This window comes from Equus caballus, chromosome 9 (assembly GCF_041296265.1).
Source record: "Equus caballus isolate H_3958 breed thoroughbred chromosome 9, TB-T2T, whole genome shotgun sequence".
Lineage (NCBI taxonomy): Eukaryota > Metazoa > Chordata > Mammalia > Perissodactyla > Equidae > Equus > Equus caballus.
The window spans coordinates 31,239,633-31,264,544 of NC_091692.1; the positions used below are offsets into that span (position 1 = coordinate 31,239,633).

At 38.5% G+C, this 24,912-nt stretch overlaps 1 long non-coding RNA gene across 1 annotated transcript; it reads left to right on the forward strand.

Moving 5' to 3' along the window:
* Positions 1-1,207: 1,207 nt before the first annotated feature.
* On the forward strand, positions 1,208-21,372 carry LOC111774960 (uncharacterized). Its single transcript, XR_002810325.2, has 6 exons — positions 1,208-1,725; positions 7,463-7,578; positions 7,684-7,802; positions 7,903-8,101; positions 17,961-18,156; positions 21,143-21,372. It is a non-coding gene; the product is annotated as an uncharacterized lncRNA (long non-coding RNA).
* The last annotated feature ends 3,540 nt before the right edge of the window (positions 21,373-24,912 follow it).

Here is a 24,912-nt window from a genome sequence, read left to right on the forward strand (position 1 = left end):
CTGAATAAATAATAGCCTTGACTTTTGTGAAATGAAAAAGAGAGTGAGACAGGAAAAAAAGGTATGTGTTACCGTTAGAAGTCACTAGAAACACTTAACTTCTTACTCTGAAAATTGGTAATTAAAGAGAAAGAACTAAAGATATATTGTCCATTTTTTAGATGGAAATGTAATTCTTCTTCAGTTAACATGGAAAGACTCGTTTTTTTTTTAATTTTTAAAGTTTTAAATTTTTTATTTTTATTTTTTTGAGGAAGATCAGCCCTGAGTTAACTACTGCGTATCCTCCTCTTTTTGTGGAGGAAGACTGGCCCTGAGCTAACATCCATGCCCATACTCCTCTACTTTATATGTGGGATGCCTATCATAGCATGGCACTTGCGAACCGGTGCCATGTCCGCACCCAGGATCCAAACCGGCAAACCCGGGCTGCCGAGAAGCGGAATGTGCAAACTTAACTTCTGCGCCACTGGGCTGGCCCCCTCCTTTTTTTTTTTTTTTCAGCAATCTCCTCTATTGTGTTCTTCATTTCCAATATTTCTGTTTGGTTCTTCTTTATCGTATCAAACTCTTTTGTGACATAGCTCCTGAACTCGTTGAGTTGTCGGTCAGAATTCTCTCTTAACTCATTGAGAATTTTAATGATGGCTGTTTTGAAGGCATCATCATTTAGGTTATATATCTCATTTTCTTTGGGATTGTTTTCTGTGTATTTGTTACTTTCTTTCTGTTCTGGAGATTAATGTATTTTTTCATATTGCTTGATGTTGTTGATTTGTGCCTCCACATGAAGATAGAGTTTAGTTGCTCCTTTCACTTGTTTCAGCTGCTGCGGTGGGGGAGCAGCTGTTTATACTGCACCAACCAGGAACCCTGTCTGCAGTTGCTAACTGGGCCTGGGCCCCTCCTCGTAGCCACAGTGGCCCTTTGGATTCCCTCCTCTGCCGTGGGGGCCGTCACAGGGGGGCTTCAGGCTGCTGGTGCCTACTGTTGCAGCCCACCTAGATGTGCTCTCTCCTTGGGGTCTGCAACGGTGTTATGGGCTTTTCCAGCGGCCAGGGGTGGGATCACTTATATTTGTCGCTCCGTTGCTGTCGGCACCCACAAAATCTCACTTGTCCTCTATGGGTCGCAGGAGAGCTATTGGTATCTTCTACAGTCTGTGGTTAGTTCACCTAGCTATGCTGCTTTTGCCCTGGGGTCTTCCAGCCTTGTGGCTGGCGGCTGGGTGCCTTCTACTGGTGCTGTGCAGAGGCTTTCCCTAAGGCTACTGTGAGCCTGTAGGGTTTCCCCCTAGGCTACGAAGCTGGGTCTCTGAAACTTCCCCCAGCCCCGGTCCTCTCTGAGATCTCCGGCAATCCCTAGTCCCACGGGGCGGGCAACGGCAGCTGGGGGTTGCCCCGCCCTCTGTGATTCTCTCCGGGCCTCTCCCGGAGCCCTGAATGCTGGGCGTAGCCCCTCTGCTAATGGCAGACAGAGAGTTTTGTCTGCTGCCCGGGCGGAACTCCAGCGCTTCCCGTCCGGGTCGCAGAGCCGGCCTTTGAAAGTTCCCCCAGCCCCGGTCCTCTCCGAGATCTCCGGCAATCCCTACTCCCACAGGGCGGGCAACGGCAGCTGGGAGACCTCCGTACCCTCAGCGACTCTCTCTGGGACCCTCCGGGTGCCGCGAACACCAGGCGGGGTCTCCCCGCCAATGGCGGGGAGAGACTCTCCCCATGGGCTCAGGTGTGCAACTCCAAAGTTTCCCTCTGCGTTTAGGAGTAATTGCGGGGGGTTTAGGTATGGTTCTGGTCACCTGTTTCCACCGTCGCTCCTCTGTTGTGTGCTCGCTCCTGCCCTAGATGTGTGTAGATCCTCTGGGGGAGTCCGTTGGAAGAAAGCCGTTTGAGGGTACTAGGCTGCTCGTCGGGGTCGGAGAGTTTTCACCTATTTCCACATCCTCCCGGAGGAAAGTCCGTCCGCCTTCCGATGTATAGTCGCGTGGGTATCTCAGACGTCCTGAGATGCTGTCTGGATATCCTTTGTCAAGCGATAAGTGTCCAAATAATTGTAGACTCAAAGGGGGAGAGACAAAGAGGACTACTCACGGCACCATCTTGGATCTTCTCTCCCCCTCCTTTTTTTTTAACAGAAGATTGTGAACTAACGAATATAAAAGAAATAGTGAACTTAAACAATCAACACTTTCACAAGATCCAGTAAAAATCTTGATTGAGATAAGGATTATCAATGGCATTCTGTAATCATGAATAGTTATTGCGAACCAGGATAGTCACAAAGTAGCAAAATATCACCGCCTCCAATTACTTACTAATTGCAAAGAGAAAAAGATACCTTTAAAAAGGAAAGATGTCTTTATCATGATCTCAACAAAGTTATCAAACTTAACAACATTACTAATTGGACCATTTGACATTATGTGCCTCCTGATATCACGGAATAGGAAGTACACAGTATTACCTATGAAGTATTCCTGTCAAAAATAATTAAAGCTTAATCTAATCACATTCTACCTAAGTTCCAGGTTATAGGGAATAGTTAAATTACACCAAGAGGAAATAGGCAAAGAGTTAAATGTCTTGTGGGAAATCCTACAAGAAAATTTATATTTTAAAACTACAGATCAAAGAAAATGATTCTGAAAAAATAGATGGAGAGAAAGAAATAAATTTGAAATTCACTTTGTTAACAGAATGCACGTCAAATGTTAGTTAAATGAGTGATAAATGAATGAAAATATGGCTCCTCCTTTCAAGAAACTTTTTTTAGAGGGATGATTAATGATAGCTGCCATTTATTGAATACCTATCCTGTCCAGAGATTAACCTTATAAACATTATTTCAATTAGTACACAACAATATGAGATAGACCTTTTCATCCCCTTTTTATAGATGGAAAATGATTTGAAAGTGTTAATCATTTGTACAAGTTTGCATCATAGAGGAGACAGGTTTTGCATCCAAACTCCACACTTTTTCTGACATAACCCACTGCTTTCCATAACAGAGACATTAAGTGTCTACCGTGAATATGGTACCCTACTCGGGGTCTTGATCACACTAGAAGATTAGTGAGCATCCAGGTCATGATCATAAGTCAGGGTTTAGTGGGAGAAAAATGAAGTGGGCAGCAATAATAAAAATCACAAACCAACAAAAAACTGCAACAAAACATTTGCAGCTTTTGTGAATTAGCCCTTAAACACACAAGGATTGTCTGGATATATGATAATTCAGTTTTGTTCAATATTACTGGATGCTAGATATGTTTCCATTGGACATCTTCAGGTCCTGTGCGGTTGTCCACTCACCTTCAGTCCTACTCCCTATGTCTCTGTGCTTCCCTGATTGAAATCTCTTCTGTTTCTCATCTTCTCAAACTTTTACATTCTGTGTCTGAACCTGTCTCCCTGGTCATTTTACATTACGGCAAACTAACGCTCATCCACAACTGAGTTTTCAAAGATTTCTTGTATGTCTTTGCCTCTCTTCCGAGGACATAACTTCCCCCATAGCCCTCTCATCATTCCATATCCCAGACTTCACAGGGTCAGAAAGTGGTGTCACTTTACTAAACTGCTTCCAGATCATTAACTGCTCCCACACACAAGAAAGTCTTGATGAAGTGATGTCAGAATCATGGCAGAGTGAGTTCTCCCAATAATCTCCTCCCTCCACCATACAACAAAAAATACATTCATACTCCAACGGAGAACATCCAAACACAGCACAAAAGATATCTGAGAGACCCATGCAGCCATACAACAGAGGGTGGAGAGGCTGGAGCCCCCTGCAGAGGAGGTGGAATGGGGTAAGAGATAACTTCATTTCCTCCCCAAAAGACTGCGATCTGGGACTGCGGGCAGCCTCCAAGAGGGAAGGAAGTGGGAAGGGGACATTGGTTTGTGGGAAAGTCAAAGATCCCCAAGGGCATTTGCAGTCTAGAGGGAAGCCCTTTGTTGGGGTGAAAGCTATCCCAGGGGATGACTCCATCAAGCCAACACCCTATGAGAGCAGATAGCAAGAGTAGAGTGGGAAAACCCCAAGAGCACCCAGAAGAAAATGACTGTTCCCCTCACCAGGCCAGCACTGGCTCCAGAGCCTGGGATCTTGGTTGAAGGCAGTGGACTCAGAATATGTGACTCTTGACCACCATTCAGTGGTGATAGGCAGTAACTGGGAACAGATAATACCACGATGTGCAAAAACAGAGCCACACCCTCTATCAGTATCAAAAATTATATTAAATCTTCAGACCAGAGAGAAAATGACAAGTACCAGAAATCAGTCCTGAGGACACAGAAATATGTAATCTGAATGACAAAGAATTTAAAATAGCTATCATCAAAAAACTCAATGAGTTAAAAGAGAAGGTAGAGAAACAATTCAATGAGTTAAGGAGCTACTTCACAAAAGAGGTTGAAATTATAAAGAAGAATCAATCAGAAATACTAGAGATGAAAGACACAATGGAAGAAATAAAACAAAACATGGATTCCCTGAATGCTTGAGCAGACATCATAGAAGAGTGTATCAGCATAATTGAAGCTACACATGTTGAAATGCTCCAGATAAAGGAAGAGAGAGAACTAAGACTAAAAAGAAATGAAGAAAGTCTCTGAGAAATATCTGACTCAATTAGGAAATGCAACATAAGAATTACAGGTATTCAAGAGGGAGAAGAGAAGAAGAATGGAACAGTTTGTTCAAAGAAATAATACCAGAGAACTTCCCAAACCTAGGAAAACAGATGGAAATTCATGTGGAAGAAGCTACCAGATCTCCTAAATATGTGAGTGTAAAAAGATCTACTCCAAGGCAGATGGTAGTGAAACTGGCAAAAGTGAATGGCAAAGAAAGAATACTAAGGGCAGCAAGGCAGAAGAAAATAACCTACAAAGGGATCCCTATCAGGCTTTCAGGCAATTTCTCTGCAGAAACCTTACAGGCTAGGAGAGACTAGAATGACATATTCAAATCTTTGAAGGAAAAAACTTTCAGCCAAGAATACTCTATACAGAAAAAATATCCTTCAGATATGATGGAGAAATAAAAACATTCCTAGATAAACAAAAGCTAAGGGAGTTTGTAGCCATGAGACTCTCCCTACAAGAAATCCTCAAGAAGGCCCTCACACCTGAAAAAAAAGGTGGGGGGTGGGGGGGAGAAAGAGATTATAAAGCATGGAGTAAGGAGGTAAATAGGTAGACCAAATCAGAAAATCGTAGCTATACATCAGAACAGGTTAGCAAATACTCAAGTATAGCACTAAAGATAAAGGGAAGGAAACCACCAAAAACAAAGATAACCTTGTCATTTTAACCACAAACTAGCAACACAAGATGGAATAAGATGTAAGAAAAACAACTTAGGAGGGGAAGAGGAAAGGGACTGAATCAGTTTAGTCTAAGGAAATAAGAGGCCATCAGAAAATGGACTGTCTTATCTATGAGATTTTGAATACAAACCTCATGGTAACCACTAAAAAAAAAGCAGAAATAATAAGTAAGGAGAAAACAAAGAAACACAACATAAAAAACTATACAACTCAATTGGTAGACCAAAATACAATGGATGAGAAACAAAGGAAATTCAGGAGAACCAGAAAATGAGTGATAAAATGGCAGCATTAAGCCCTCATATATCGATAATCACCCTAAACATAAATGGATTGAACTCTCCAATAAAAAGACAGAGTGGCAAGATGGATTAAAGAACAAGACCCAACAATATGCTGCCTCCAGGAAACACATCTCAGCTCCAATGACAAACAAAGGTTCAGAGTGAAGGGATGGAAAACAATACTCCAAGCTAATGGCAAACAAAAGAAAACAGGTGTTGCAATATTTATATCAGACAAAGTAGACTTCAAGATAAGACAGGTAAAGAGAGACAAAGAGGGGGAGTATATAATGATCAAATGGGCATTCTACCAAAAAGATATAACACTTATAAATATCTATGCACCCAACACAGGAGCACCAAAGTACATGAAGCAACTATTAACAAACCTAAAAGAAGATATTAATGTATGTACCCCTATGTTCATTGTAGCACTATTCACAATAGCCAAGACATGGAAACAATCCAAGGGCCCATTGACTGATGATTGGATAAAGACATGGTATATATATATATACAATGGAATACTACTCGGCAGTAGAAAAAGAAAAAAATCATGCGATTTGCAACAATGTGGATGGACCTGGAGGGTATTATGCCAAGGGAAATAAGTCAGACTGAGAAAGACAAACACCATATGATTTCACTACTATGTGAAATATGAGCAAACACATGGACAAAGAAAACAGTTCAGTGGTACCAGGGGAAGGGCGGTGGGGGAGCACTTATTTGGTGACAGACAAGAAATACTGTACAACTGAAATTTCACAATGATGTAAACTGTTATGAACTCAAAAAGAAAATACATGTTACATCCAAGAAAGTCTCTTAAATCTCTAGCCACCTCACTACTCCTAGTTTTACTGCCAAGTATAGGTCTTCTGATTACTGCCTACAATCCGTGGAGTGTTCTGGGAATTAGAAAATGTAATCTTTATAAAATTCTTACCGCAGTGCCAGGCATACAAAAATGACTTAATCCTTATTAGCTGTTGTAATTATTATTAATTGTAGACTTTGACTCACAATCTTCTTTTCCTTCCCAACTCCTGCTATTATTCTGGGTGGATTTATTGTGAAAGGGATGATTCATCCATTCACACAATAGCCTTTGAGACCCTGGGGTTGAACTATTCAGTGGCCTTTATCTCCTCTCCGTATTAGCCAAACACTTATAGGACCTCATCTTGGAATTCTTCCATATTATAAGTACTCATTGTTCTAGCCTCCCCTCTAATTCAAACTCCGTCTGAAGACGAGGGATGGGGAATGATCTTCCTAAAGTACTAATATGATTACATCCTCAACCAGTTAAAAACATCTTCAATGGCTCATCCTAGTAAAATTCAGCACCTTTAGCTTTAACTTCACATCTTGACTCAGTTTACTTCTTCTCCCTTAATCTTATGCCGTGTACACTACACCCTTAACTCTCAAATCTCCCAACTCCAATGAAACTTTATCCTCTTTCTCTTTCTAGCCTTGAGTTTTTGCAAACACTGGCCCTTAGGGTGGGGATAGTGGACAGCGCTTTCTTCCTTATAAGCCAGATTCTCTGACTTACATCTCAATGTATTTAGAGGACTACTCCTGTAGCATACCTTTCCAAATCCCTTCTCTGACACCCGCCCCTACCCTTTGTTTTATCTCAAAATCAGTGTCCAAGTCAGTGTCCCTCCTGAGATGGCATGGCTATCCAGTGTGGATTGCACATTGTAGCACTTTGACCCTACTGAATTATAATTTTGCCCCTACAGTTTACTTATCACTCATTTCTACAAGAGCGTAAATTCTTTGAGGACAAAACCTGGTCTGATCGAGTTTCTTTTTACATTTCCAGTGCCTAGTACTGCCTGGAACACAGGAGGGACTCAAGAATGATTAACTGAGTCAATGAATCAATCTCATCTATTTGAGCAGAGAACTTGATGAAACCGTTTCACAAAGCGTCACAAGGTAAGGTGATCTCCTGGAATAAATCTATATCCCATCTCCTCAGGGACAGAAGTAACTCTTACCTGACAACCAAAGGCTCTTTTGTCTTCTTTTACATTTAATTAGATGGCTAGAGATGGAGTGTATGCATAAATACCCCAAAGGGAATTTAAAGATCTATGAGTTTACAGTAACATTTCTACAGCATTTGCTTTCTTCTGCCTCTTTACATCTACCAGGAAAAGGTGAGTGAGATCAGATTTTTAAAATGTAACTGAAATATTTTTTCCAATTGCTTTGTATTTCAAATACTAAACAAAAATTACTGAATTTATTTTTTGACAGCATGAAAAGTGAAAATAGTTTTGTCGTTACCGAGCCCTAAGGGACCAGTGACCCACAAGTGGGTCCTTTTACTGGGAGCCACTCAGACACCAACAGAACAAGATGGGGTTCAGAATAGCAGAGCAGAAACGTTATTCATTGATCACCGAGCGGTGGAGGCAGAGCTCCTGCCCTACAGCATCTTCTCCCTGAAGGGAAGGTGAGCAGGGTTCTTATGTGACGTGAAGGGGAAGGTGTCTCCCAGTCATCCCTCAGGGTGCAGGCATTTGGGGCATGTGCAGATCTTCCCTTCTTGCACAGGGTACCTTTTGCACATATTACTTTTTGTGCGTGGCACCCCGTGCCATCTTGGACCTTTCTGGTTTGGACCGGTTCTGCCGTTTGGCCACCTGACATTGTTCTGCTCTGGTTTCTATAAGCAAGCACAACTTAAAAACAAAGCATTAGATGTGGAAAATGTTTTAGGGACTTCCCTGGGTGACATGGTCGTTTTTTAAACATTTAGTTTGCTATTAAATCAAATGAATTTGAAAAAATATAAATAGTTTTAAAACATTTTCCTTATAGATTATTTTATTTAACTGCAAATTAGATAATTTTCAACCAAAACTATTCTTTGAAAGCTAACTGACTAAGCTTTTGATCAAAGCACACTCTAACCAAAAACGTTTTCAAAATAAAATTCACTTTGCATGGTCTTTGTACAAACCTGGAAGTAGACCAAAGTGAAATTTTCCTTCTTATAAAGGAACAGCCTTTAGTGGAATGTGCTAAAGTATCTTTGCACTTGAGAAATTATAAGAATTTTGACAATTGAAATAAACTTTTTGTGATTGTATTATATACTTTAAAAAATATTTGAAATTACTTCAAGTTGCTGTGGTTATCCTGTGCTGTGTGACTTCTTAACCTTTCAGTATGTCTGGGTAGATATGGGTAGACGTAAACATAAATAAGCATGTCTGATTTGGAAACTTCTTTGCACACTAAAACTAAGGAGAGTTCTAAAGAAGGGGGTTATTTCAGAAGAATAAACTGTTGTGAGTGAGATTTCTAATTTGTCAAAAGTGGCTACTCTTAGAATTATTCTTAGTTTACTAACTGTTCCCCAAAGGAATCCTATCTGGTTTTGATACTGGCTCAGCACAGGGTTGACATAAGGGAAGCCATATTGTAGAAAAGAAACTATATTGTAACTTTGAATGACCTCTGATTAACTAACCCAGCTGGATATGCACCCTCCAGGAAATATACATGTGATGCTGGCCCTGATATCAGTTCCCCTACATTAAATCCAGCATATGTGGGATTAAAACCAAAGCACTCCTTCCCTGCTTACTCCCTGGCTCCCTGGCTCCAGAATCCACTATCTGCCATGGAGACAAACAACCAAAGTCACCCACCTGGATTCCTTATCATCTCCTCCTCCTCCCTGCAAACAGCCTTCCAAGGTCCAACGTAAGCTGGTGGGAAAGCTCCAACCAGCAAGGCCACTGATTTGCCCCCCCCCATCCACAAGCAGCCACATTCCTCACAAACCTTTAAAATCCCTGACCTCCACTCTTTCGGGGAGACTAGACAAAATGAAATGAATTTGAGGGCTCACTCTCGTCTTCCAGCTTATAGCATGCAAAATAAAAACCCTTTCCTGGCTATATGCTGGGCATTCCAGTGGCCAAAAGGGAACCTATGTTTGTAGGCACTAACACATGCTCTAGATTTTATGGCCCCTCCCAGCTGCGATAAGTCAATAACTTTGTCCTTCTGAGTTTCTTAGGAATGTGATGACCCCCAGGCAGAGAGTCTATGCTGACAGCCATCATTAATGACAACTGAAAGATCTGGGTATAGGGCATTGCTCCTGCCTCTGACACATATACAGTAAAACAAAAGATTGTCAGGAACTAAGACCAGATGTCTGCCCTACCCCAAGATCAGATGTCTACCCACACCCAGAAAACAGCGCCTATATAACTGGCCTGTAGTCTTTGTTCTGTAAGATGGTTCTTTTTAGTTGGCCGTCTTCTCCCTTGGTAGCAAGCTGCAATAAAACCGTTTCTCTCTTACCACCTTGCCTCTGAAGTACTGGCGTTTCTTGCGGTGGGCAGATGACCCCCCCTTGGGCCATAACAGTTTTATCTAAGAAATGGAATGCTAAATTAATCCTTAAATCACTGACTAGCTAGAGTGTCTTAAGAAAGGCAATGTGTTTACCTCAAACATTATTTTTAAAGTTTAATACAAGTGTTTTAGTTCAAATGAATGTGAATACTTTCAGAAAAGTGCATTTGAAGGAACTGTACCATGAGTGAGCAGTCCAAGTATTTACTACCTTCTGTTATAGCAGTTCCACTCTTCATTTGCATTTGCTTCTTTCTAAAAATTTGCTTAATTGTCATGATCTACTTGCAGTTCTCCTAACAGCTCATGGGATCTCTTTCCCTTTTCTTTCTTTGCCCCATGCCTTACTGGCCAAATTTACTCCCCTTTTCTCCCAAGGTTAGAGTTAGGAGTTAACAAACTCAGCTCCACCCCTGCAAACAGACCAACTGTTTCCACAATCTCAGCCTAAATATCTCACTAGTGCTTTAGAGTGTGCAGTTCTTACCAGAGCTCGGGCTCCCACTTTGCCTTTCCTTATTACTATTTTGATCACAGCTTCCAGAATATCCTCTCTCACTCTCACTTTGATCAGCTATCATTTACAAGAAGTGAAACACATCCATTTTAAGTCTATAACTTGATGTTGACAAATATATACTGTCATGTAATTTCCACTCAAATTGTGATATAAAATACTTCCATCACTTCAAAAAGTTCAGTTGTGCCCCTTTGAGATCAGTCCTCTCCCATCCCCTGGAACCCACTGATCTGCTTTCTGTCACTATGGTTTATCTGTTTCTAGAATTTCACATAAGTGGATTCCTACAGTATGTAATCTTTTGTGCTGTGCCAGGAGTAGTGTGAGGGGAGTGCTTTTGTGTCTAACTTCTTTCATTTAGCATAATGTTTTTGTGATTCCTCTGCATTGTTGCCTGATTCTGTAGTTTGGCCTGTTGATTTCACCAAATCAATTGAATGGCTATACCATAATTTATTTATCTACTCACCTATTGATGGATATTAGGTTGTTTCTAGTTTTTGGTTGTTGTGAATAAAGCTGTTTTAAAGACTTGCTGTATTAGTCTTTGTGTGGACATAGAATTTATTTCTCTTGGCTAAATACAAGAATGGGACTACCAAGTTGTATGACAAGCATTTAATTTTATAAGTGATAGTTAAACTTTTTCCAAAGTGGCTGTACCATTTTACGTGCTTACCAAAAATGTATGATGATGTGGGCTCGGTGAGCCGAGGAGTTGAAAGAAAGACTTCTTGGACTCTCAAGGTCTGGTAGTAATGCTCTTTTATTCAGAGAATAGCATGAGGACAGGATCCATAGGCAGTGAAGAGCTGCAATGCGTTGAGGGTAGGGCTCAATTTATAAGGCATAGGTATGCGGTTATTTATTGCAAAACAAAGGAAAGATCATGTAAAAAGAAGTGGTTAAAGTGGTATCAGTGTAGGTGGGGTCTGCTTATCATGTGGTCATATACCTTTAGATATGAATCAAGTCAGCATGTCCTATACTTCCCGGAGGATGATATAGATCAGTATGTAGGCCGGAACACCTTGACCTTCTCTCCCTGGAACAGCCTTGATCCTCATCATATGACAGTTACAGTTGCCAAATTTTGATATTGGAAGTCTTTATAATTTTAGCATTTAGTGGATATGGAGTGGTTTCTCATTATGATTTTAATTTTCATTTCCATAATGACTAATACTCATGAGCATCTTTTCATGTGCTAATCTGCCATTTACTTCTTATTGAGACGTGCTTAGTTGCATTTACCTTCCTCTCTCTTTTACTCGGAGTGTATTGAGCTTTGATTTGTTGATTTAAAGTTTGCCTCACATGATAAATGTTCAGCCATTATTTCTTCAGACCTTTTTGTCTGAACCCCTACTCCCTCCTTGCTAAGATTAAGTATATGTGTGATGTATTTTAAGCCACATTATGTTGCTCTATTCAGTTTTTAAAAATATTTTCCCTCTGAACTTCATTTTGATTATTTTCAATTGCTTTGTCTTCAATTTCACGTCTTTTTTCTAAAGTATTATGGTGTCTTATCTGTTGTTAATCTCATCTAGTGTTTCTTTCATCTCAGTTGGTTATATTTGTCACATCAAGAAGTTTAATTTGGATCTTTTTACAGTTTTCATTTCTCTTCTTATGCTTGTGCTTTTCTTTAACCTTCTTGAGATATGAAGTATATTTTTAATAGCTGTTTTAAAGTCTTGTCTACTGATTATATTAGCTGTGTCTTTTCTAGGTATGTATTTTGGTTTTTTTTCTTTTGGTATTGGGATATGTTTTACTGTTAAACTGTATGCCTGGTAATTTATGATTACATGCCAGTATCATCAATTTTATGTTATTGGATGTTGGATTTTTTTTAATTTCTTTAAATATTTTTGAGTTTCTGTTCTAAAATACAGCTAAATTACTTGAAATCCATTTGATCCTTTTGAGGCTTATTTTAAGCTTTGTTAGAGTGGGCCTGAGAGCAAATCCAATCCCTCTTATTCCATCACGCCCAGAAGTGGGAATTCATTCAGAACCTTTTTGGATAGCAGTTCTCTCAGGACTTCTCTAGGTAAGAGACATATAACAACTTTAACACATGATTTTTTTAAAAGACAGACAATTTCCCAACAAAACCTGACATGAAAGAGACAATATTGAATGGTAGCTAAGAGTTTCTGGAATAATTCAGATCTGGTTTAAATCTTATTTCTGCTGCTGTGCAACCTGGGCTAGTTACCCTTTTTAGGCCTTGACTTCATCTGTAAAATAAAGAAAATAATAGCCTTATCAGGGTTTGGGTGAATTAAATGGAATAAGGAATGCAGCACATTTAGTGCTATTATCATAACTTAAAGCATCAGATTCCCTTAATATGTCAGGTATCAGACAGGTTTTTGCAGAGAAACTTAAAAACAAACTTGTAACTATTACCAAGAATGATAACTAAATATTGGGTACTGATTAAAAATCAAAACATGAAATACTCTGTCATAACATCCAATTTCACAGTTTAGATGGTTAAGCAGTAAGTGGACTTTGCACTGAAAACCTACTAACAAATAATGAGATGCAATCTGAGCTTTTTACTCCCACTAATTCATCTCCAGTCTACTGGATTAGAAATATAATTCACAAGACGTTATAACAAAAGAAGATCTCAGGAATTATTTGTAAACCATATATTCAACAAAGGGCTACTATCTAGAATATATACAGAACTCTGAAAACTCAACAGTAAACAAAAAATCCAATTAGAAAATGAGCAAAAAACATAAAGAGACATTTCACCAGAGATATACAGATGGCACCTGAAAAGATGTTCAACTTCATTAGCCTTTAGGGAAATTAAAACCAAAATGGGATATTATTGACATCTCTTAGAATGGTTAAAATAAGAAAAAAATAGTGACAATACCAAATGTTGATGAGGATGTGAAGAAATTAGATCACTCATATATTGCTGATGGGAATATAAAAATGGTAGAGCCACGCTGGAAAACATTTTGGCAGTTCCTTAAAAATCTAAACGTGTGGAGCCAGCCCACTGGCACAGTATTTAAGTTTGTGTGCTCCACTTTGGTGGCCCAGGGTTCACAGGTTTGGATCCCGGGGCACAGATCTATGCACTGCTCATCAAGTCATGTTGTGGTGGCATCCCACATAAAAAATAGAGGAAGACTGGCACAGATGTTAACTCAGCAATAATCTTCCTCAAGCCAAAAGAGGAAGATTGGCAACAGATGTTAGCTCAGGGACAATCTTCCTCAACAAAAAAAACAAAGCAAAAATCTAAATATGCATGTACCATTTGACCCAGCAATTGCACTTGTGTGCATTTATCCCAGAAATATGAAAATTTATGTTCACACAAAAACCTGTACATGAATTTTTAGAGTAATTTTATCCATAATAGCCAAAAACTAGGATCAACCCAGATGTCCTTCAATGAGTGAATGGGGAAACAAACTGTGATTCATCCATTCCAATGGAATGCTCTTTAGCGATAAAAATAATGGACTATTGATACATACAACAACTTAGATGAATTTCCAGAGAATTATGTTGGGTGAAAGAAACCATCCCAAAACATTACACACTGCATGATTCCATTTTTATGTCATTCTTCAAATGGCAAAATTATAGAAATGGAGAACAGATTGGTGGTTTTTAGGGGTTAAGGAGGGCTTTTGAGTGGGAAGCAAATGGGTGGCTATAAAAGGGCAAAATGAAGGCTCTTTGATGTGATGGGAATGTTTTGTATCTTGACTGTATGAACATTAGTATCCTGGTTGTGATAATGTAAAAAAATAAAAGTTTGAAAATACCAATGGGGAAATAAACACTCTTATATAATGCCAGGGAAAGTCCAAATTCCATTTTGGAGGGCATTTTGGTAATATCTACCCAAATGACAAGTGAGTATACCTTTTGAACAGTAATTCTAGCTCTGTGAATATACTTGTGAAATGACTGTGCACAAGGTTGTTCACTGAAGAATTGTTAGAATTGCTACTGAAATAATCCAACTGTCCATCAACAGAGGATTAGTTAGATAAATTACTGTGTATCTACACAGTGGAAAACTCTACAGCTGTAAAAAAGAGAAAATGGAAGGGATCTATTTACTGACACAAAAAGATCTCGAAGAAATAATGTCAAGTGAAAAAAAGCAATGGGCATAACTATGTTTCCAATATTCTACTTTTCATGTAAAAAGAGAAATTTAAGACTATCAGGATTTTCTGTATTTGCCAAAGAAACTGTGTACACATGCACCAGAAATAAAAACACTGAGCATGTGGTCATCTACATGTGTGTGGAGGGCTGGTGGGAAGTGGGTGGATAGAGAACAGGATTGGAAAAGAGATTTTCACTGTACTTTTTGTATTTCTTGATCTTTCATAAATGTGCGTATTATCTATTCTGAAATTAAACTTAAATTAATATGTTAACGTCATCTAAGCCTAGCAGATGGACACAAAAGTAATCATTACATAATTTTGGTGGATGTGTTAAATTGCTAATGTGAATAGACTTTATACACTAAATATTCAATATAATTCTGTTAATATATTTAGCACAAATATCAGTTTAGGAACACTTTTTTTTTTTTCACTGAAGAAGATTTGCCCTGAGCTAACATCCACTGCCAATCCTCCTCTTTTTTTCTGTATGAGCCACCACCATAGCACGGCCACTAACTGACGAGTAGTTTAGGTCTGTGCCTGGGAATGGGACCCGGGCTGCTGAAGCGGAGCACATGGAACCTAATCACTAGGCCATTGGGGCTGGCCCAAGAAGTGCTTTTTATAAATAGTAATCTTTTAATCTTCAAAAACATAAAGCCAAACAGGGAATATCTGGGATCAAGTCTGGCCTAAGGGTACTATTTTCAGTGATTTTTATCACTGTATCACAATTGAAGCCACTTCATTGTAGTAATATATACTTTAGCTGTGGACATTTTTCTTGCTCTTTTGTAGGCATGTGCCTCTACTCTGACCCTTTGGGAGGAAACTCTAATGCATCCTGGATAGATCTATAGGTGACTAGATCAATGAGCTGTAAATGGAAAGCCTCAATCAACTTAGTAACTTAATAGCATATAACCAAAATGAGGGGTTCTTTGAATTCAATCTATTTTTGTGTTCTAATCAAGATCATAAAAATCAAATAATAAGACATATGCTTTAAATCCCAGGAGAATCCACAAAAGTTGAGGCTCTATACCTCCTTCACATTTAAAATGTAGCTAAAACTGTTTAGTTCAAGGATGCCCAAAACCATAGGAAAAGATGCAAAGAGTATAAGCTTTTCTATACATGGCTCTAAGTAATCACTGTCCAGTAGAAAGATAACGCCAACTACATATGCAATCATAAACTTTTTAGCAGCCACATTAAAAAGCTGAAATTAATTTTAATATATTTTATTTATTTTATTCAAAATATTACTTCAATGTGTAATTAATATAGAAAAGCTTACTTATATATTTTTCGAACTAAATCTTCAAAATCTACTGTTTTACAGTTAAAGTACATTCAATCTGTATCTAGATTTAATAAAATTTATAATTGAAATGGTAAACTTACATACCCAAGTTGTTCCAAACAAACTTAAAAATTTTCCAGTAACAGAATCTAGTATTCACTGTTAAATTTAATTTAAATTAATTAAATTAGAAATTTATGTCAGGGGCTGGCCCTGTGGCCGAGTGGTGAAGTTCTTGTACTCCGCTTCGGCGGCCCAGGGTTTCCCCGGTTCCGATCCCGGGCGCGGACATGGCACCGCTCATCAGGTCATGCTGAGGTGGCATCCCACATGCCATAACTAGAAGGATCCACAACTAAAGATATTCAACTGTGTACCGGGGGGCTTTGGGGAGAAAAAAGAAAAATAAAATCTTAAAAAAGAAATTTATTTCAGCAGTTGCATCAGCTACTATCCTCTTCACTTGAACCCTTTAACTACTAGAGTAACAATTTTTGACAGTTAGGCTTGAAACAGCTTCATGTCTACAAGGTCTCCTAACCCATGATCCTGTCTTTTTCTGTTTTAAATCAACCAGATTAGTGGTTTCATCAAATATAGATTAAAATATTAGAAGCAGGTTATGGAATACTCATGAGTTCTAAGACGAAACATTGGTTATATGTCACTAGTAAGATGAGAAATACAATGTTGTAAAAGCTGAGTTTCAGGGAGAAAAAAAGGTTGAACAGAACCCATGTTAGCAATGCCTTTTTATAAGAACCTATCTAAATAATTTGCTTTAATGAAATTCATTAAATAATAATGACTTTGGCTGTCTTGTTCATTCATTTGCATCCTATTATTCCAACAAAGGATTTGAGGCAACTTATGTACTAACTCATAATTTTAGTCATTTTTTTCAGCTTTACTGAGGTACAATTAACAAATAAAATTGTAAGATATTTAAAGTGTACATTGTGATGATTTGATACATTTATACACTGTAAAAGTGATACTGGCTCAATATAAGGTTGACATGAGGGAAGCCATATTGTAGAAAAGAAACCATGCTGTAACTTTGAATGACCTCTGATTAACTAACCCAGCTGGATATGCATCCTCCAGGAGATATACATGCTCTGTAGATTTTATGGCCCCTCCCAGCTATGATAAGTCAATAACTTTTTTCTTTTGAGTTCCTTAAGAATGTGGTGACCCCTGGGCAGAAAGTCTATGTTGATAGCCGTCATCAATGACAACTGAGGGGCTGACCCAGTGGTGTAGTGGTTACATTTGCACGCTCTGCTTTGGCGGCCCGGGGTTTGTGGGTTAAGATCCTGGGCACAGACCTAACACTGCTTGTCAAGCCACGCTGTGGTGGCATCCCACAAAAACTACAGAAAGATTGGCACAGATATTAGCTCAGCAACAATCTTCCTCATCAAAAAAAAGAAAAAAGACAACTGAAAGATCTGGGTATAGGGCATTGCTCTGGTCTCTGATGCATATACAGTAAAACAAAAGATTATCAGGAACTAGGACCAGAAGTCTGCCCCACCTGAAGATCAGATGGATGCCTCCACCCAGAGACCAGATGCCTTCCCAACTTGGAGACCAGCCTCTTATATAACTGTCCTATAGTCTTTGTTCTGTAAGATGGTTCTTTTCAACATTAGTTGACCATCTTCTGCCTTGCTAGCAAGCTATAGTAAAACTCTTTCTCTCTTCCACCTTGCTTCTTGATACTTGGCATGTCTTGCAGCAGGCAGACGACCTCTCCTTGGGCAGTAACAAATTCCCACAAATTTTGCACACATATTATTCCCTGATGTGTTGAGAAAGTTTTAAATATCTTTTCTATTTAAAGACTTCTTCATTTAATTAATATTATTGTCCTCTCTAACACACTCTTACATTTTCATTTTTACATGATCATATCTCTTTTATTTTCCAGTGGTTCCAAACAAACGGAAATCAAGCAAGTGTTTTTCATATTCTGATCAGCTTTTACCTGAAGGAAGTGTGGAACATGCAAAGACAGTAATAAATGTATGCTCTGTCTACAGCTTAATGAAATACACAATGGTCTACAGTGTCTTTTCAAATTAGTTTCGCAGGAATGAGGAAATATGCATGATGGCAATCACATAGTAAGTCAAATGAAATAAAATCACATTCTTGAATTTCATGGTAATGATAATTTGTGACTGAAAATTTTGCATATTTTTCTTCATAATTTTATTGCCCCCTAACTCATAGAATTTTAGGGGGGCAACTCATAAATAATCCAATGGGTGAGGGCAAGTTTTCAACCTCAGTATGATCGGTTCTTTTGGATGAAGATACTGATTCACATTTAGATTTGGCTGCTAATAAATAGAATTGTGGTTCTTATCAAGAAGAGCAATCGTTTTTGTGAAGTGAGCTTGCTCCCTACTGTATCATTCCCAGCACAGATCTTACAGTAGTTGAAAGCAAACCCATAACACAACCCATCCTTACTTATGTTTGACAAATAAGAGAAACCAAAGACGAAAGTGTCTATGAGAGAGATTCTCAACCTGAGTTCCTTCGTTCTCCACTGACAAACGCTGAATTTTGCGCAATTTTCTGGATCAGAAACAAATTCCAGAATGGGTTTATGACTCCATAAAATGCTAAGATCTATAGTAACAGGGACTCTGTTTATCTACCCTGTCCCATTTCACCTAAAAATTGAAAAGTACTCTGTCTAATCTTCAACCTCATTTACTCTTCCTATTGTCTTTATCCTTCATTTTCCTTCTTTATTTTGAATAATAAATACTGAATTTATTCTACTGTGGATTAATATTTTTATTTTATTGTGGATCTCTGGATTTGTGTGTCTATCGTAGAGTATAAGCTTCTTAAGACCTTCATCTGAGTCACTATAGTCAATTTAGTGAGAAATTTTGTACCAGTGTTTAAAAAATAACTGTAATAAGAGTTTTCTAAGTCTGGACTCCAAAGTGTGGTGCTTATCTCACATGGTCTTGGTGCTCATGATGTTGCATTACATTTACCCCTAGGTTGCAAGCTGACTTCTAGCTAAAGGAGGAGAGATGGCCTCGTTAAACTCTATCCCCAGCTTAGGCACAGTGCCAGGCTCATATTTCAAACTACAAAACAGTATTCATGAAGAGAAGAGTCTCTGTCCAACCCCAAATGCCTCATTCCACGCCCAAGCAATAATCACCATTAGCAGTTTAGTAGTCATCCTTTCACACTTTTTCTTAGTATTTATTTATCACCTCCCAGTTTTATTGAGATATAATTGACACATAACATTGTATTAGTTCTGGGTGTACAGCATGATGATTTGATATTTGTATATATTGCAAAATGATTACCACAATAAATTTAGTCAACATCCATCACCTCACAAAGTTACAATTTTTTTTTCTTGTGATGAGAACTTTTAACATTTACTCTCTCAGCAACGTTCAGATATACAGTACAGTCTGGTTAACTGTAGCCACCATATTGTTCATTATATCCCCAGAACTTATTTATCCTATAACTGGATGTTTGTACCTTTTGACCACCTTCACCTGTTTCATGCACTCCCATCTCGCACCTCTGGCAACCACCAATTTTTTCCATATCTATGAGTTCAGTTTTTTTGGATCCCACATGTAGGTGAGATCATACCATATTTGTCATTCTCTGCCTGAGTTATTTCACTTAGCATAATGCTCTCAAAGTTCATCCATGTTGTCACAAATAGCAAAATTTCTTTCTTTTTTATAACAATAATATTCCATTGTGTATATATACCACATTTTCTTTAACCATTCATCTGTCAATGGACACTTAGGCTGTTTCCAAGTCTTGGCTGTTGTAAATGATGTTTCAGTAAACTTGGGGATACAGATATCTTTTCTTGATTGCAGAACTACCACAGTAGACGTCATCTCAATGTTTCATACTTCTCTTGGCCTTTAGGAAGATTTATTTGTATATCTGTGTTGAATGAGGGGGAAATTGGAAGGGATAGCAGTCTTGTAGGACTGAACTCTTAACTTGTAGGATCTGCATGCCATCTCCAGTTAGATAGTGTCATAATTTAGTTAAATTATATGACATCCAGCTGCTGTTGTAGAGTTGCTTGAATTGTGGAAAATTCACACATCTGGTGTGAGAAGTGAAGTAGTGTTGTAGTAGAGTATTGAGTGGAGGAGACATACAGGACTGGTTTTTCCTTTATACTTCTCTCCTAGTGCTTCTATGGTTTTGTTATGTACACTTGGACCTTTAATGCTTCTGTAGTCTGCTTGAAGATAGCGAGAGATGAGCATAAATGTGAATGTCCTAAGGTCTCAACATCAGGTAATAGTTTCTCCATACCTTTCATATACTAAATTTCCAACTGCAGGAATTTGTTTCTGGATTCACCAATAAGATTTGCAAAATAGATTAGGAATGTAAGAATTGCAGTGGAATTCCCTGCTAGAATGCAATGGTTAGATAAGCTTTCAAATAAGGTATGGCTGTGTTCTAAGGAAGAGGGTAGTGAGATTTTATAAAACACTCAAGGCTAAGCAGTATAAAATCAAGACACTAGTTATTTTTCTATAAATATTTACTTATTGACAGGAGAGATAAAGAAAAGTAATTGTTTCTCTAGTTGGAACGAAACCAGAGGTAGGTGTTTCTCTGATTTGTGGACATCCCAAAATTAAATCCAGATCCTCATAAGGACAATTTTTAGTTTTTCAATAACCTTCTCCCCATCCCATTTTTTTTTAACTAAGACTAAGAAGAAATCTGCATTGTAAGATTGACAGTGATTCTCTTTCACTTATTGTCAAACACTTATATATAGATTAATGTGTCACCAGACATAGCCTTTTTGTTCACTTAATGAGTCATTATGTGTTTGAAAAATTAAGAACTGCTCAGCAATTGTGAGACCTAACATGAGAGAAGCATATAACCAGACTTAAGTAACACTGAGTAAATTAGATGTGCTGAAAAAAACGTAGGACATTCTGTCATCAATACAATAATGCACAAGGCTATAAAGGGGTGTCACTGACTAATTACCCTGAGGAACTCAAGGGAGGTTTGGAAGCATTTAACTGTCTCTCCAAATTGTTTTTTTTATTATATTAGGAGATGCAATCAACAACCACCCTGACCCAGACCAAGCCCCACTGCAAGAGCAGCGCCTGCACAGATGAGCCAAGAGGTGCCAGCTGAGCCTGCACAAGTGAATACCCACCTCTCTCCATCTGAAATAAAAGGCCCCTGCTTTCTCATGCTCAGGGAAAGCCATGACTTTGTAAATGATTCTGTGCGGTCTCCTATTTGCTGCAAATACACTCTACTTTGTGTGACTGCTACTTCTGATGGAGAGTCTGATTTTAACTCGCCAGGAAGCGAACTCGCTTTAGTTCGGTAACAGGAGTCCTACGAGGTAAAAATAAAGAACACTGTTTTATTCTGTCCTTCAGATTTAGTTACTGATCCATTGAAAGTTGTTCCACGCCAGGCTGTTGAGGATCTGCACTAGAGAAAGGGATTTGGCCACTTTTCATGGGAGTTTAAAAATTTACTGGCGATGCAAAATATTCCTGTGTATAATAACTAGATTACTGTTCTAGGAAATGAATGTGAGAATGGTAAGGTGAGTGGCACAGACAATAGCTTAGTGACACAGTAATTTCTGTGATTGTTCACTGAACACATGAATCCATGCTGTGGGAACAAGGTAATGAAGGAGGAGCAAAAGGCTTTCTGAGGAGACGCACATTAGCAATGAAGTGAAATGAAAGTGTTTTGTCATTTTACAGAAAGCAAGGGTCTTGGGGAGTAGGTCTGGCTTAAAGGAAGATTTAAGGTTGGAGGAGTTTGAGGACACAGTTGAAAGAAACCTGAGGAAGTCCCCTAAAGCCCCTTGTTCGAGACCTTGATATAGAGAAACGTTTCATGATTTCACTGATTGGCTTGGGAGGGTCTGAAGGAGCGTTGGAGAGTAGAGGGTAACCTCATGTTGGGTGGAAAAGGAGTTCTCTACTATTGAATTAAGTTGACTATGTGCAAACATTGGATATGAAGGAAAGCATTAAACCCAAGCTGTCTGAAGATTTGGCTCCTTTCAAGGAAAGAACTTTGTCCTCTATGGTCATGAGTCCCAGAACTGTCTCTTTTTTGGTGGATTTAAATCTCTAAAGTAGCCCTAGATCAAATTCTGTCTTCCCCCAAGGCCTACCTAAACATAATGGCCCTTCAGTAACATGAGAAAATTTCTATGACCTTCTGTATAGTATTAGAATACTTAAAAGCAATAGTTGGCTCAAGTTTAATTGTGTCATTGCAAAACTATGAGCTTAATAGGATCTTAGAAATCATCTCATCTCTTCCTAACAGATGGAAATTTAGGTAGAAAGATTATATTACATGCTGCATATTCAAGAATTCAGCTGTTTCTACTGAACTACAATATTATACCTAATTTTACTGCAAAAAAAGGATTTCCGACATTCTTGGATGTATAATACTTTGTCATTGTTGGTCTGATTGTGACAGTGCTTCTTCTAAAAATCCTAAAGACTTTTTATTTTCTCTTTGTTGAACTAAAATTGGACAGTTTAAAGATGATTAAAGATAACATGGGCTGTTACGAAACCAGAGATTTAACAAATGGTCTCACCAACAGGCAAGTATTCAAATTAAAATCATCTGAATAACATTAACTCAACATTTCTAAACGTGTTCAAAGGTTTCTAGCTTACAGTGACCCCTGGTGTTATTTTGAATAACACGCAGTATGCTATTCATATCTCTCATCTTTAAGACCATCTACTGAAATAGCTACTGGCAGGAGTAGGCAAACTCTATATGAAGCAGCTCATTCTCAGTGGCCCATGGGGTAAATAGCAAATTTCTCCACAGGCAAATAGATTCTGTGCACTAAACAAACAAAAAAGCAGTATTGTATTAGGTAATACTATATATACTATTTTAAAAATTTATAATAAAACCATTTGGGAACTAAATTCATTTTATCAAATCTCAATTATTAAAGCAATTGGAAAAATAAAAGAAGTTATAGGTATTTGAATTTATCTATAGCCTAATGTAGTAGAAGGCGTTATCCAAAAAGAGAGACATAAAATATAGATATTTTTCAAGTGTCTTAAAATTCCATAGTTATGCAGAATTGTGTGTTTCCCTAAGAATGGCAAATTTAAGAAATTGGTTGTCTATATAATAACATGAGACAAATCTAAATAACTCATACTGCATACCAGAACATTTAACTCTGGATGTGCTATTGTAATGAGAACCAAGTTTTCACCTCAAATCTTTCACGGAAAATGGTGGAGTGAAACAGGAGAGAAGGACAAACTGAGAAAAAAAACAGAAAGTAAGGAGGGAGGGAGCGATAGAGAGAGAAGAAAGGAGACAGAAAGGAAGGGGAGAGAAAACATACTATATGTTGGGCAAACTGTTGCCTCCTGAGCGTTGGAGCCTTGATCACCACCAAAACCAGTGGGCCCAGTACAATGCTGAAGGTGTTAAAAACGTATTCAGTGGTACTTGATAAAAAATGGTAAGTATGACTTCATTCAGGGGACCATTGTGATAGGTACAGAAACTACTATAATGGGATTTTGCAGTAGGGGAGAGAGATTGGGCTCACCTCTGAATACCACAAGGAAAACTGGAAATTTGTGGATAACAAGTAGAGTGGGGGTAGGGCAGTGGGTGGAAAATTACTAAGGGGTAAGGGGGGCTTCTAGCTAAACTGACCTAGCAGAATTCTTGATAAAATTGGACAGTGCAGAGACAAGCACAGAAGCCCAAAAGTTGAGGCCTAGTTGGGAAGAGGATTCAGAAGAGCCTGACTAAAGTTTGGTCAAAGAGAGACTCTTTGTTAAAGGGCCATGAAATACTGGCAATTTCAAAAGCTAAACTATCTAGAGCTGACTGATTAAAACTGCAGAATGCATGGGGCCAACCCCCTGGTGTAGTGGTTAAGTTGCTGTGCTTTGCTTTGGCAGCCTGCCGTTCAGGGGTTCACATCCTGGGCGTGGACCTACCACTGCTCATCAAGCCATGCTGTGATGGCACCCCACATACAAGAGAGGAAGACTGTCACAGTTGTTAGCTCAACAACAATGTTCCTCAAGCCAAAAAAAAAGGAAGATTGGCAACAGATGTTAGGGAAGGGCCAGTCTTCCTCACAAAGAAAATAACCAAACAAAAAATCCCAAAAAACTGAAGAATGTGTAATTTAACATGTATATTTCCTGGCCAATGTGTTTAGAATCAGGTAGATGGATATAGTGCTGCCAGCCTTAATTTCTTCTTTATAATCAGGCTTCACCACCAACCAGCCGTATGGATATTACAAAGTTGTATATAACTGCAAAGTATGATGTCACCATGACAGTCTGGAGCCCCTGGAGAAACACAAATTGGTAAGGTGATGTGTAAAGTTTATGGCCCAGTAATAAGATAAAACATGCAAATAGGTCTGTGTGTTGTTAAATTGAGATTATAAGAATGTTCCTCAGCCCTGGGGAAGCGGGTAGGGGTGTGAGCGAAAGGAGAAAAGGGGCACATCTGTATGGTGATGGCTAAAAATTAGACGATTGGTGGTGAGCACAATGCAGTCTATACAGAAACTGATAAATAATAATGTACATTTGAAATTACACAATGTTATAAACCATTTTGACCTCAATAAAATAATTGAAAAAAAAAAAAAGAATGTTCCTCAGAGCAAAAGATTTTCTCTAGTTGCTTAGATTCCTGAAAATCTTTATTAGAACACAGGGTTCTTACTAAAATAGAAGAGATGATATAAAATGCAAATATTTTACTAAAGTCTTTGATTGCACTTATTTCCTTTCTTAAGAGCCTGAAATTGAAGG